Raw genomic sequence first — 12,606 nt, 5'->3', positions numbered from 1 at the left:
GGCCCGTAGGAGCATAATGAGTGGATTCAGGTACGATGATTCTAACTGAAATAAGTCACACAGAAAAAGAAACATCATAAGATATCAGTAATACACGGAATGTAAACTTGGCTACACAGGAACTGAATTACAGAACAGAACAGGGTCTCAAATTTAGAAAACCAACTTATGCTTGCTTAAGGGGAAAGGTGAGTTGGGGTGCTGCATAAAACCAGAGATTGAAATGAGCACAGATAAAGTTCCTTAAGCCAAATATGGAATAGACAAGAGCTACTCCTTGCTCAACGAAATGGACGCAACACCGCATATTAAATGCCTAAGAATGTACCTGACTAGTAAGTATCTTAAAACCTATGGATTGCTATGTCTCTGAAAGAGAATCAAGCATGCGTACAGGGGCATAAACGCAGCAGTGATAGGATTGGAGAGGTTCGGTGAGCAAATGAAGACCCTTTGAAGTCATATTGCATGGTACCCATTCCACGGGTTTCAACTACCCAGGTTTAAGGTATTCTTCCTTCAGCTAAAACATGCATGTGGAACCTAGAGTATGATCAACCATGTGATCGGGAGACGTGTTCAAATATGTCTCAGTTTTCGTACCCTGGTACTCGGGTGCAACATTCCAGACGCTTTACTAACACTCTCCCCACTTGGAGAGTCAGTCCCTTTAACCTCCTGTTTGGCCCAGTTTGCAATTTCTGTGGAAGATGAACAGGAATAGCGAGAACCAATGAGAGACTAGCTGGAGGTGTCTGGATGGGCAAATTTAACTCTCATTTCCCACCAGGAAGAGGAATTAACCAAAGGCTCAGCGTGCCGTGCCAGAACCAGATTAGGGCCTGAAGCCATCCTGCGGTGTTGCGGCCAGGTCACAAGAAAGCAAGTTGAAGAAAGGAGCTCAGGGGCACTGTAATTCACAAACCTGCAGAGTTATAAATGACAGCTATCGTCCAAAAATAGACTGAAGTAAGGCTGCCAAGAGGACTTGAAAGCGGGGCAGAATTGCAGGAAACCGATTTCAGGAGGTAGACTGGAATTGCATTGCAAGCATAGGAAAAGAGGCAGAACGTCCACAATGATGCACTTGGCCAAAAAGGGTGTATGCGTTTTTTCCTGAATATATTCAGGAAAAAACGCATACGCCCTTTTTGGCCAACCAAGCAAGCTTGCAAAGGAAATCTGCACTACAATGAAGTCTCACTTCCCCCGGGTCAAAAGGGCCATCTGAAAAAAGTGTAAAATCCAGAAAGGCAGGACAGGCCATGGAGAACTGGGAGCCTTGTTATGCTGATGGGCGGGATGTAAATTGCCAACAACCACTCGGGAGAAGTGTATGGTGTTTCCTGAAACATCTAAAAAACAAAGCAACAGAGCCTAGGGCACTTCCACTTATGGTCCTATAGCTTAGGGAATTTAAAATCAAAAAGACACAGCCACCCCAAAGTTTGGAACGCCTCTGTTTACAAGAACCTCGTTTACAGTACAAGTTCAACATCGCAGAAATTGAAAAATGGATAAAGAAGTTGTGGTATTTACTTACAAAGCAATATCACTCAGCAATGAAATCTGTGTCATCAGGCCCTTAGCAGCACAATGAGTGGATTCAGGTATGATGATTCTAACTGAAATAAGTCACACAGAAAAAGAAACATCATAAGATATCAGTAATACACGGAATGGAAAATTGGCTACACAGGAACTGAATTACAGAACAGAACAGGGTCTCAAATTTAGAAAACCAACTTATGCTTGCTTAAGGGGAAAGGTGAGTTGGGGTGCTGCATAAAACCAGAGATTGAAATGAGCACAGATAAAGTTCCTTAAGCCAAATATGGAATAGACAAGAGCTACTCCTTGCTCAACGAAATGGACTCAACACCGCATATTAAACGCCTAAGAATGTACCTGACTAGTAAGTATCTTAAAACCTATGGATTGCTATGTCTCCGAAACAGAATCAAGCATGTGTACAGGGGCATAAACGCAGCAGTGATAGGATTGGAGAGGTTGGGTGAGCAAATGAAGACCCTTTGAAGTCATATTGCATGGTACCCATTCCACGGGTTTCAACTACCCAGGTTTTAGGTATTCTTCCTTCAGCTAAAACATGCATGTGGAACCCAAGTATGATCAACCATGTGAACGGGAGACGTGTTCAAATATGTCTCAGTTTTCGTACCCTGGTACTCGGGTGCAACATTCCAGACGCTTTACTAACACTCTCCCCACTTGGAAAGTCAGCGCCTTTAACCTCCTGTTTGTCCCAGTTTGCAATTTCTGCGGAAGATGAACAGGAATAGCGAGAACCAATGAGAGACTAGCTGGAGGTGTCTGGACGGGCAAATTTAACTCTCATTTCCCACCAGGAAGAGGAATTAACCAAAGGCTCAGCGTGCCGTGCCGGAACCAGATTAGGGCCTGAAGACATCCTGCGGTGTTGCGGCCAGCTCAAAAGAAAGCGAGTTGAAGAAAGGAGCTCAGGGGCACTGTAATTCACAAACCTGCAGAGTTATAAATGACAGCTATCGTCCAAAAATAGACTGAAGTAAGGCTGCCAAGAGGACTTGAAAGCGGGGCAGAATTGCAGGAAACCGATTTCAGGAGGTAGACTGGAATTGCATTGAAAGCATAGGAAAAGAGGCAGAACGTCCACAATGATGCACTTGGCCAAAAAGGGCGTATGCGTTTTTTCCTGAATATATTCAGGAAAAAACGCATACGCCCTTTTTGGCCAACCAAGCAAGCTTGCAAAGGAAATCTGCACTACAATGAAGTCTCACTTCCCCCCGGTCAAAAGGGCCATCTGAAAAAAGTGTAAAATCCAGAAAGGCAGGACAGGCCATGGAGAACTGGGAGCCTTGTTATGCTGAAGGGCGGGATGTAAATTGCCAACAAACACTCGGGAGAAGTGTATGGTGTTTCCTGAAACATCTAAAAAACAAAGCAACAGAGCCTAGGGCACTTCCACTTATGGTCCTATAGCTTAGGGAATTTAAAATCAAAAAGACACAGCCACCCCAAAGTTTCGAACGGCTCTGTTTACAAGAACCTCGTTTACAGTAGAAGTTCAACATCGCAGAAAGTGAAAAATGGATAAAGAACTTGTGGTACTTACGTACAATGCAGTATCACTCAGCAATGAAATCTATGTCATCAGGCCCGTAGCAGCATAATGAGTGGATTCAGGTATGATGATTCTAACTGAAATAAGTCACACAGAAAAAGAAACATCATAAGATATCACTAATACACGGAATGGAAACTTGGCTACACAGGAACTGAATTACAGAACAGAACAGGGTCTCAAATTTAGAAAACCAACTTATGCTTGCTTAAGGGGAAAGGTGAGTTGGGGTGCTGCATAAAACCAGAGATTGAAATGAGCACAGATAAAGTTCCTTAAGCCAAATATGGAATAGACAAGAGCTACTCCTTGCTCAACGAAATGGACTCAACACTGCATATTAAATGCCTAAGAATGTACCTGACTAGTAAGTATCTTAAAACCTATGGATTGCTATGTCTCCGAAAGAGAATCAAGCATGTGTACAGGGGCATAAACGCAGCAGTGATAGGATTGGAGAGGTCGGTGAGCAAATGAAGACCCTTTGAAGTCATATTGCATGGTACCCATTCCACGGGTTTCAACTACCCAGGCTTAAGGTATTCTTCCTTCAGCTAAAACATGCATGTGGAACCTAGAGTATGATCAACCATGTGATCGGGAGACGTGTTCAAATATGTCTCAGTTTTCGTACCCTGGTACTCGGGTGCAACATTCCAGACGCTTTACTAACACTCTCCCCACTTGGAGAGTCAGTCCCTTTAACCTCCTGTTTGGCCCAGTTTGCAATTTCTGTGGAAGATGAACAGGAATAGCGAGAACCAATGAAAGACTAGCTGGAGGTGTCTGGACGGGCAAATTTAACTCTCATTTCCCACCAGGAAGAGGAATTAACCAAAGGCTCAGCGTGCCAGGCCGGAACCAGATTAGGGCCTGAAGCCATCCTGCGGTGTTGCGGCCAGGTCACAAGAAAGCAAGTTGAAGAAAGGAGTTCAGGGGCACTGTAATTCACAAACCTGCAGAGTTATAAATGACAGCTATCGTCCAAAAATAGACTGAAGTAAGGCTGCCAAGAGGACTTGAAAGCGGGGCAGAATTGCAGGAAACCGATTTCAGGAGGTAGACTGGAATTGCATTGAAAGCATAGGAAAAGAGGCAGAACGTCCACAATGATGCACTTGGCCAAAAAGGGCGTATGCGTTTTTTCCTGAATATATTCAGGAAAAAACGCATACGCCCTTTTTGGCCAACCAAGCAAGCTTGCAAAGGAAATCTGCACTACAATGAAGTCTCACTTCCCCCCGGTCAAAAGGGCCATCTGAAAAAAGTGTAAAATCCAGAAAGGCAGGACAGGCCATGGAGAACTGGGAGCCTTGTTATGCTGATGGGCGGGATGTAAATTGCCAACAACCACTCGGGAGAAGTGTATGGTGTTTCCTGAAACATCTAAAAAACAAAGCAACAGAGCCTAGGGCACTTCCACTTATGGTCCTATAGCTTAGGGAATTTAAAATCAAAAAGACACAGCCACCCCAAAGTTTGGAACGGCTCTGTTTACAAGAACCTCGTTTACAGTACAAGTTCAACATCGCAGAAAGTGAAAAATGGATAAAGAAGTTGTGGTATTTACTTACAAAGCAATATCACTCAGCAATGAAATCTGTGTCATCAGGCCCTTAGCAGCACAATGAGTGGATTCAGGTATGATGATTCTAACTGAAATAAGTCACACAGAAAAAGAAACATCATAAGATATCAGTAATACACGGAATGTAAACTTGGCTACACAGGAACTGAATTACAGAACAGAACAGGGTCTCAAATTTAGAAAACCAACTTATGCTTCCTTAAGGGTAAAGGTGAGTTGGGGTGCTGCATAAAACCAGAGATTCAAATGAGCACAGATAACGTTCCTTAAGCCAAATATGGAATAGACAAGAGCTACTCCTTGCTCAACGAAATGGACTCAACACCGCATATTAAACGCCTAAGAAGGTACCTGTCTAGTAAGTATCTTAAAACCTATGGATTGCTATGTCTCCGAAAGAGAATCAAGCATGTGTACAGGGGCATAAACGCAGCAGTGATAGGATTGGAGAGGTTCGTTAGCAAATGAAGACCCTTTGAAGTCATATTGCATGGTACCCATTCCACGGGTTTCAAATACACAGGTTTAAGGTATTCTTCCTTCAGCTAAAACATGCATGTGGAACCCAAGTATGATCAACCATGTGAACGGGAGACGTGTTCAAATATGTCTCAGTTTTCCTCCCCTGGTACTCGGGTGCAACATTCCAGACGCTTTACTAACACTCTCCCCACTTGGAAAGTCAGCGCCTTTAACCTCCTGTTTGGCCCAGTTTGCAATTTCTGCGGAAGATGAACAGGAATAGCGAGAACCAATGAGAGACTAGCTGGAGGTGTCTGGACGGGCAAATTTAACTCTCATTTCCCACCAGGAAGAGGAATTAACCAAAGGCTCAGCGTGCCGTGCCGGAACCAGATTAGGGCCTGAAGACATCCTGCGGTGTTGCGGCCAGGTCACAAGAAAGCGAGTTGAAGAAAGGAGCTCAGGGACACTGTAATTCACAAACCTGCAGAGTTATAAATGACAGCTATCGTCCAAAAATAGACTGAAGTAAGGCTGCCAAGAGGACTTGAAAGTGGGGCAGAATTGCAGGAAACCGATTTCAGGAGGTAGACTGGAATTGCATTGAAAGCATAGGAAAAGAGGCAGAACGTCCACAATGATGCACTTGGCCAAAAAGGGCGTATGCGTTTTTTCCTGAATATATTCAGGAAAAAACGCATACGCCCTTTTTGGCCAACCAAGCAAGCTTGCAAAGGAAATCTGCACTACAATGAAGTCTCACTTCCCCCCGGTCAAAAGGGCCATCTGAAAAAAGTGTAAAATCCAGAAAGGCAGGACAGGCCATGGAGAACTGGGAGCCTTGTTATGCTGATGGGCGGGATGTAAATTGCCAACAACCACTCGGGAGAAGTGTATGGTGTTTCCTGAAACATCTAAAAAACAAAGCAACAGAGCCTAGGGCACTTCCACTTATGGTCCTATAGCTTAGGGAAATTAAAATCAAAAAGACACAGCCACCCCAAAGTTTGGAATGGCTCTGTTTACAAGAACCTCGTTTACAGTACAAGTTCAACATCGCAGAAAGTGAAAAATGGATAAAGAACTTGTGGTACTTATGTACAATGCAGTATCACTCAGCAATGAAATCTATGTCATCAGGCCCGTAGCAGCATAATGAGTGGATTCAGGTACGATGATTCTAACTGAAATAAGTCACACAGAAAAAGAAACATCATAAGATATCACTAATACACGGAATGTAAACTTGGCTACACAGGAACTGAATTACAGAACAGAACAGGGTCTCAAATTTAGAAAACCAACTTATGCTTGCTTAAGGGGAAAGGTGAGTTGGGGTGCTGCATAAAACCAGAGATTGAAATGAGCACAGATAAAGTTCCTTAAGCCAAATATGGAATAGACAAGAGCTACTCCTTGCTCAACGAAATGGACTCAACACCGCATATTAAATGCCTAAGAATGTACCTGACTAGTAAGTATCTTAAAACCTATGGATTGCTATGTCTCCGAAAGAGAATCAAGCATGTGTACAGGGGCATAAACGCAGCAGTGATAGGATTGGAGAGGTTGGGTGAGCAAATGAAGACCCTTTGAAGTCATATTGCATGGTACCCATTCCACGGGTTTCAACTACCCAGGTTTTAGGTATTCTTCCTTCAGCTAAAACATGCATGTGGAACCCAAGTATGATCAACCATGTGAACGGGAGACGTGTTCAAATATGTCTCAGTTTTCGTACCCTGGTACTCGGGTGCAACATTCCAGACGCTTTACTAACACTCTCCCCACTTGGAAAGTCAGCGCCTTTAACCTCCTGTTTGTCCCAGTTTGCAATTTCTGCGGAAGATGAACAGGAATAGCGAGAACCAATGAGAGGCTAGCTGGAGGTGTCTGGACGGGCAAATTTAACTCTCATTTCCCACCAGGAAGAGGAAATAACCAAAGGCTCAGCGTGCCGTGCCGGAACCAGATTAGGGCCTGAAGCCATCCTGCGGTGTTGCGGCCAGCTCAAAAGAAAGCGAGTTGAAGAAAGGAGCTCAGGGGCACTGTAATTCACAAACCTGCAGAGTTATAAATGACAGCTATCGTCCAAAAATAGACTGAAGTAAGGCTGCCAAGAGGACTTGAAAGCGGGGCAGAATTGCAGGAAACCGATTTCAGGAGGTAGACTGGAATTGCATTGAAAGCATAGGAAAAGAGGCAGAACGTCCACAATGATGCACTTGGCCAAAAAGGGCGTATGCGTTTTTTCCTGAATATATTCAGGAAAAAACGCATACGCCCTTTTTGGCCAACCAAGCAAGCTTGCAAAGGAAATCTGCACTACAATGAAGTCTCACTTCCCCCGGGTCAAAAGGGCCATCTGAAAAAAGTGTAAAATCCAGAAAGGCAGGACAGGCCATGGAGAACTGGGAGCCTTGTTATGCTGATGGGCGGGATGTAAATTGCCAACAACCACTCGGGAGAAGTGTATGGTGTTTCCTGAAACATCTAAAAAACAAAGCAACAGAGCCTAGGGCACTTCCACTTATGGTCCTATAGCTTAGGGAATTTAAAATCAAAAAGACACAGCCACCCCAAAGTTTGGAACGGCTCTGTTTACAACAACCTCGTTTACAGTACAAGTTCAACATCGCAGAAATTGAAAAATGGATAAAGAAGTTGTGGTATTTACTTACAAAGCAATATCACTCAGCAATGAAATCTGTGTCATCAGGCCCTTAGCAGCACAATGAGTGGATTCAGGTATGATGATTCTAACTGAAATAAGTCACACAGAAAAAGAAACATCATAAGATATCAGTAATACACGGAATGTAAACTTGGCTACACAGGAACTGAATTACAGAACAGAACAGGGTCTCAAATTTAGAAAACCAACTTATGCTTGCTTAAGGGGAAAGGTGAGTTGGGGTGCTGCATAAAACCAGAGATTGAAATGAGCACAGATAAAGTTCCTTAAGCCAAATATGGAATAGACAAGAGCTACTCCTTGCTCAACGAAATGGACTCAACACCGCATATTAAACGCCTAAGAATGTACCTGACTAGTAAGTATCTTAAAACCTATGGATTGCTATGTCTCCGAAACAGAATCAAGCATGTGTACAGGGGCATAAACGCAGCAGTGATAGGATTGGAGAGGTTGGGTGAGCAAATGAAGACCCTTTGAAGTCATATTGCATGGTACCCATTCCACGGGTTTCAACTACCCAGGTTTTAGGTATTCTTCCTTCAGCTAAAACATGCATGTGGAACCCAAGTATGATCAACCATGTGAACGGGAGACGTGTTCAAATATGTCTCAGTTTTCGTACCCTGGTACTCGGGTGCAACATTCCAGACGCTTTACTAACACTCTCCCCACTTGGAAAGTCAGCGCCTTTAACCTCCTGTTTGTCCCAGTTTGCAATTTCTGCGGAAGATGAACAGGAATAGCGAGAACCAATGAGAGGCTAGCTGGAGGTGTCTGGACGGGCAAATTTAACTCTCATTTCCCACCAGGAAGAGGAAATAACCAAAGGCTCAGCGTGCCGTGCCGGAACCAGATTAGGGCCTGAAGCCATCCTGCGGTGTTGCGGCCAGCTCAAAAGAAAGCGAGTTGAAGAAAGGAGCTCAGGGGCACTGTAATTCACAAACCTGCAGAGTTATAAATGACAGCTATCGTCCAAAAATAGACTGAAGTAAGGCTGCCAAGAGGACTTGAAAGCGGGGCAGAATTGCAGGAAACCGATTTCAGGAGGTAGACTGGAATTGCATTGAAAGCATAGGAAAAGAGGCAGAACGTCCACAATGATGCACTTGGCCAAAAAGGGCGTATGCGTTTTTTCCTGAATATATTCAGGAAAAAAGGCATACGCCCTTTTTGGCCAACCAAGCAAGCTTGCAAAGGAAATCTGCACTACAATGAAGTCTCACTTCCCCCCGGTCAAAAGGGCCATCTGAGAAAAGTGTAAAATCCAGAAAGGCAGGACAGGCCATGGAGAACTGGGAGCCTTGTTATGCTGAAGGGCGGGATGTAAATTGCCAACAAACACTCGGGAGAAGTGTATGGTGTTTCCTGAAACATCTAAAAAACAAAGCAACAGAGCCTAGGGCACTTCCACTTATGGTCCTATAGCTTAGGGAATTTAAAATCAAAAAGACACAGCCACCCCAAAGTTTCGAACGGCTCTGTTTACAAGAACCTCGTTTACAGTAGAAGTTCAACATCGCAGAAAGTGAAAAATGGATAAAGAACTTGTGGTACTTACGTACAATGCAGTATCACTCAGCAATGAAATCTATGTCATCAGGCCCGTAGCAGCATAATGAGTGGATTCAGGTATGATGATTCTAACTGAAATAAGTCACACAGCAAAAGAAACATCATAAGATATCACTAATACACGGAATGTAAACTTGGCTACACAGGAACTGAATTACAGAACAGAACAGGGTCTCAAATTTAGAAAACCAACTTATGCTTGCTTAAGGGGAAAGGTGAGTTGGGGTGCTGCATAAAACCAGAGATTGAAATGAGCACAGATAAAGTTCCTTAAGCCAAATATGAAATAGACAAGAGCTACTCCTTGCTCAACGAAATGGACTCAACACCGCATATTAAATGCCTAAGAATGTACCTGACTAGTAAGTATCTTAAAACCTATGGATTGCTATGTCTCCGAAAGAGAATCAAGCATGTGTACAGGGGCATAAACGCAGCAGTGATAGGATTGGAGAGGTTCGGTGAGCAAATGAAGACCCTTTGAAGTCATATTGCATGGTACCCATTCCACGGGTTTCAACTACCCAGGTTTAAGGTATTCTTCCTTCAGCTAAAACATGCATGTGGAACCTAGAGTATGATCAACCATGTGATCGGGAGACGTGTTCAAATATGTCTCAGTTTTCGTACCCTGGTACTCGGGTGCAACATTCCAGACGCTTTACTAACACTCTCCCCACTTGGAGAGTCAGTCCCTTTAACCTCCTGTTTGGCCCAGTTTGCAATTTCTGTGGAAGATGAACAGGAATAGCGAGAACCAATGAAAGACTAGCTGGAGGTGTCTGGACGGGCAAATTTAACTCTCATTTCCCACCAGGAAGAGGAATTAACCAAAGGCTCAGCGTGCCGGGCCGGAACCAGATTAGGGCCTGAAGCCATCCTGCGGTGTTGCGGCCAGGTCACAAGAAAGCGAGTTGAAGAAAGGAGCTCAGGGGCACTGTAATTCACAAACCTGCAGAGTTATAAATGACAGCTATCGTCCAAAAATAGACTGAAGTAAGGCTGCCAAGAGGACTTGAAAGCGGGGCAGAATTGCAGGAAACCGATTTCAGGAGGTAGACTGGAATTGCATTGCAAGCATAGGAAAAGAGGCAGAACGTCCACAATGATGCACTTGGCCAAAAAGGGCGTATGCGTTTTTTCCTGAATATATTCAGGAAAAAACGCATACGCCCTTTTTGGCCAACCAAGCAAGCTTGCAAAGGAAATCTGCACTACAATGAAGTCTCACTTCCCCCCGGTCAAAAGGGCCATCTGAAAAAAGTGTAAAATCCAGAAAGGCAGGACAGGCCATGGAGAACTGGGAGCCTTGTTATGCTGATGGGCGGGATGTAAATTGCCAACAACCACTTGGGAGAAGTGTATGGTGTTTCCTGAAACATCTAAAAAACAAAGCAACAGAGCCTAGGGCACTTCCACTTATGGTCCTATAGCTTAGGGAATTTAAAATCAAAAAGACACAGCCACCCCAAAGTTTGGAACGGCTCTGTTTACAAGAACCTCGTTTACAGTACAAGTTCAACATCGCAGAAATTGAAAAATGGATAAAGAAGTTGTGGTATTTACTTACAAAGCAATATCACTCAGCAATGAAATCTGTGTCATCAGGCCCTTAGCAGCACAATGAGTGGATTCAGGTATGATGATTCTAACTGAAATAAGTCACACAGAAAAAGAAACATCATAAGATATCAGTAATACACGGAATGTAAACTTGGCTACACAGGAACTGAATTACAGAACAGAACAGGGTCTCAAATTTAGAAAACCAACTTATGCTTGCTTAAGGGGAAAGGTGAGTTGGGGTGCTGCATAAAACCAGAGATTGAAATGAGCACAGATAAAGTTCCTTAAGCCAAATATGGAATAGACAAGAGCTACTCCTTGCTCAACGAAATGGACTCAACACCGCATATTAAACGCCTAAGAATGTACCTGACTAGTAAGTATCTTAAAACCTATGGATTGCTATGTCTCCGAAACAGAATCAAGCATGTGTACAGGGGCATAAACGCAGCAGTGATAGGATTGGAGAGGTTCGGTGAGCAAATGAAGACCCTTTGAAGTCATATTGCATGGTACCCATTCCACGGGTTTCAACTACCCAGGTTTTAGGTATTCTTCCTTCAGCTAAAACATGCATGTGGAACCCAAGTATGATCAACCATGTGAACGGGAGACGTGTTCAAATATGTCTCAGTTTTCCTCCCCTGGTACTCGGGTGCAACATTCCAGACGCTTTACTAACACTCTCCCCACTTGGAAAGTCAGCGCCTTTAACCTCCTGTTTGTCCAAGTTTGCAATTTCTGCGGAAGATGAACAGGAATAGTGAGAACCAATGAGAGGCTAGCTGGAGGTGTCTGGACGGGCAAATTTAACTCTCATTTCCCACCAGGAAGAGGAAATAACCAAAGGCTCAGCGTGCCGTGCCGGAACCAGATTAGGGCCTGAAGCCATCCTGCGGTGTTGCGGCCAGCTCAAAAGAAAGCGAGTTGAAGAAAGGAGCTCAGGGGCACTGTAATTCACAAACCTGCAGAGTTATAAATGACAGCTATCGTCCAAAAATAGACTGAAGTAAGGCTGCCAAGAGGACTTGAAAGCGGGGCAGAATTGCAGGAAACCGATTTCAGGAGGTAGACTGGAATTGCATTGCAAGCATAGGAAAAGAGGCAGAACGTCCACAATGATGCACTTGGCCAAAAAGGGCGTATGCATTTTTTCCTGAATATATTCAGGAAAAAACGCATACGCCCTTTTTGGCCAACCAAGCAAGCTTGCAAAGGAAATCTGCACTACAATGAAGTCTCACTTCCCCCCGGTCAAAAGGGCCATCTGAAAAAAGTGTAAAATCCAGAAAGGCAGGACAGGCCATGGAGAACTGGGAGCCTTGTTATGCTGAAGGGCGGGATGTAAATTGCCAACAACCACTCGGGAGAAGTGTATGGTGTTTCCTGAAACATCTAAAAAACAAAGCAACAGAGCCTAGGGCACTTCCACTTATGGTCCTATAGCTTAGGGAATTTAAAATCAAAAAGACACAGCCACCCCAAAGTTTGGAACGGCTCTGTTTACAAGAACCTCGTTTACAGTACAAGTTCAACATCGCAGAAAGTGAAAAATGGATAAAAAAGTTGTGGTATTTACTTACAAAGCAATAT

The sequence above is a fragment of the Delphinus delphis genome, chromosome 2 (genome assembly GCF_949987515.2).
Source record: "Delphinus delphis chromosome 2, mDelDel1.2, whole genome shotgun sequence".
NCBI lineage: Eukaryota > Metazoa > Chordata > Mammalia > Artiodactyla > Delphinidae > Delphinus > Delphinus delphis.
Note: the sequence above shows the minus strand (reverse complement) of the source record.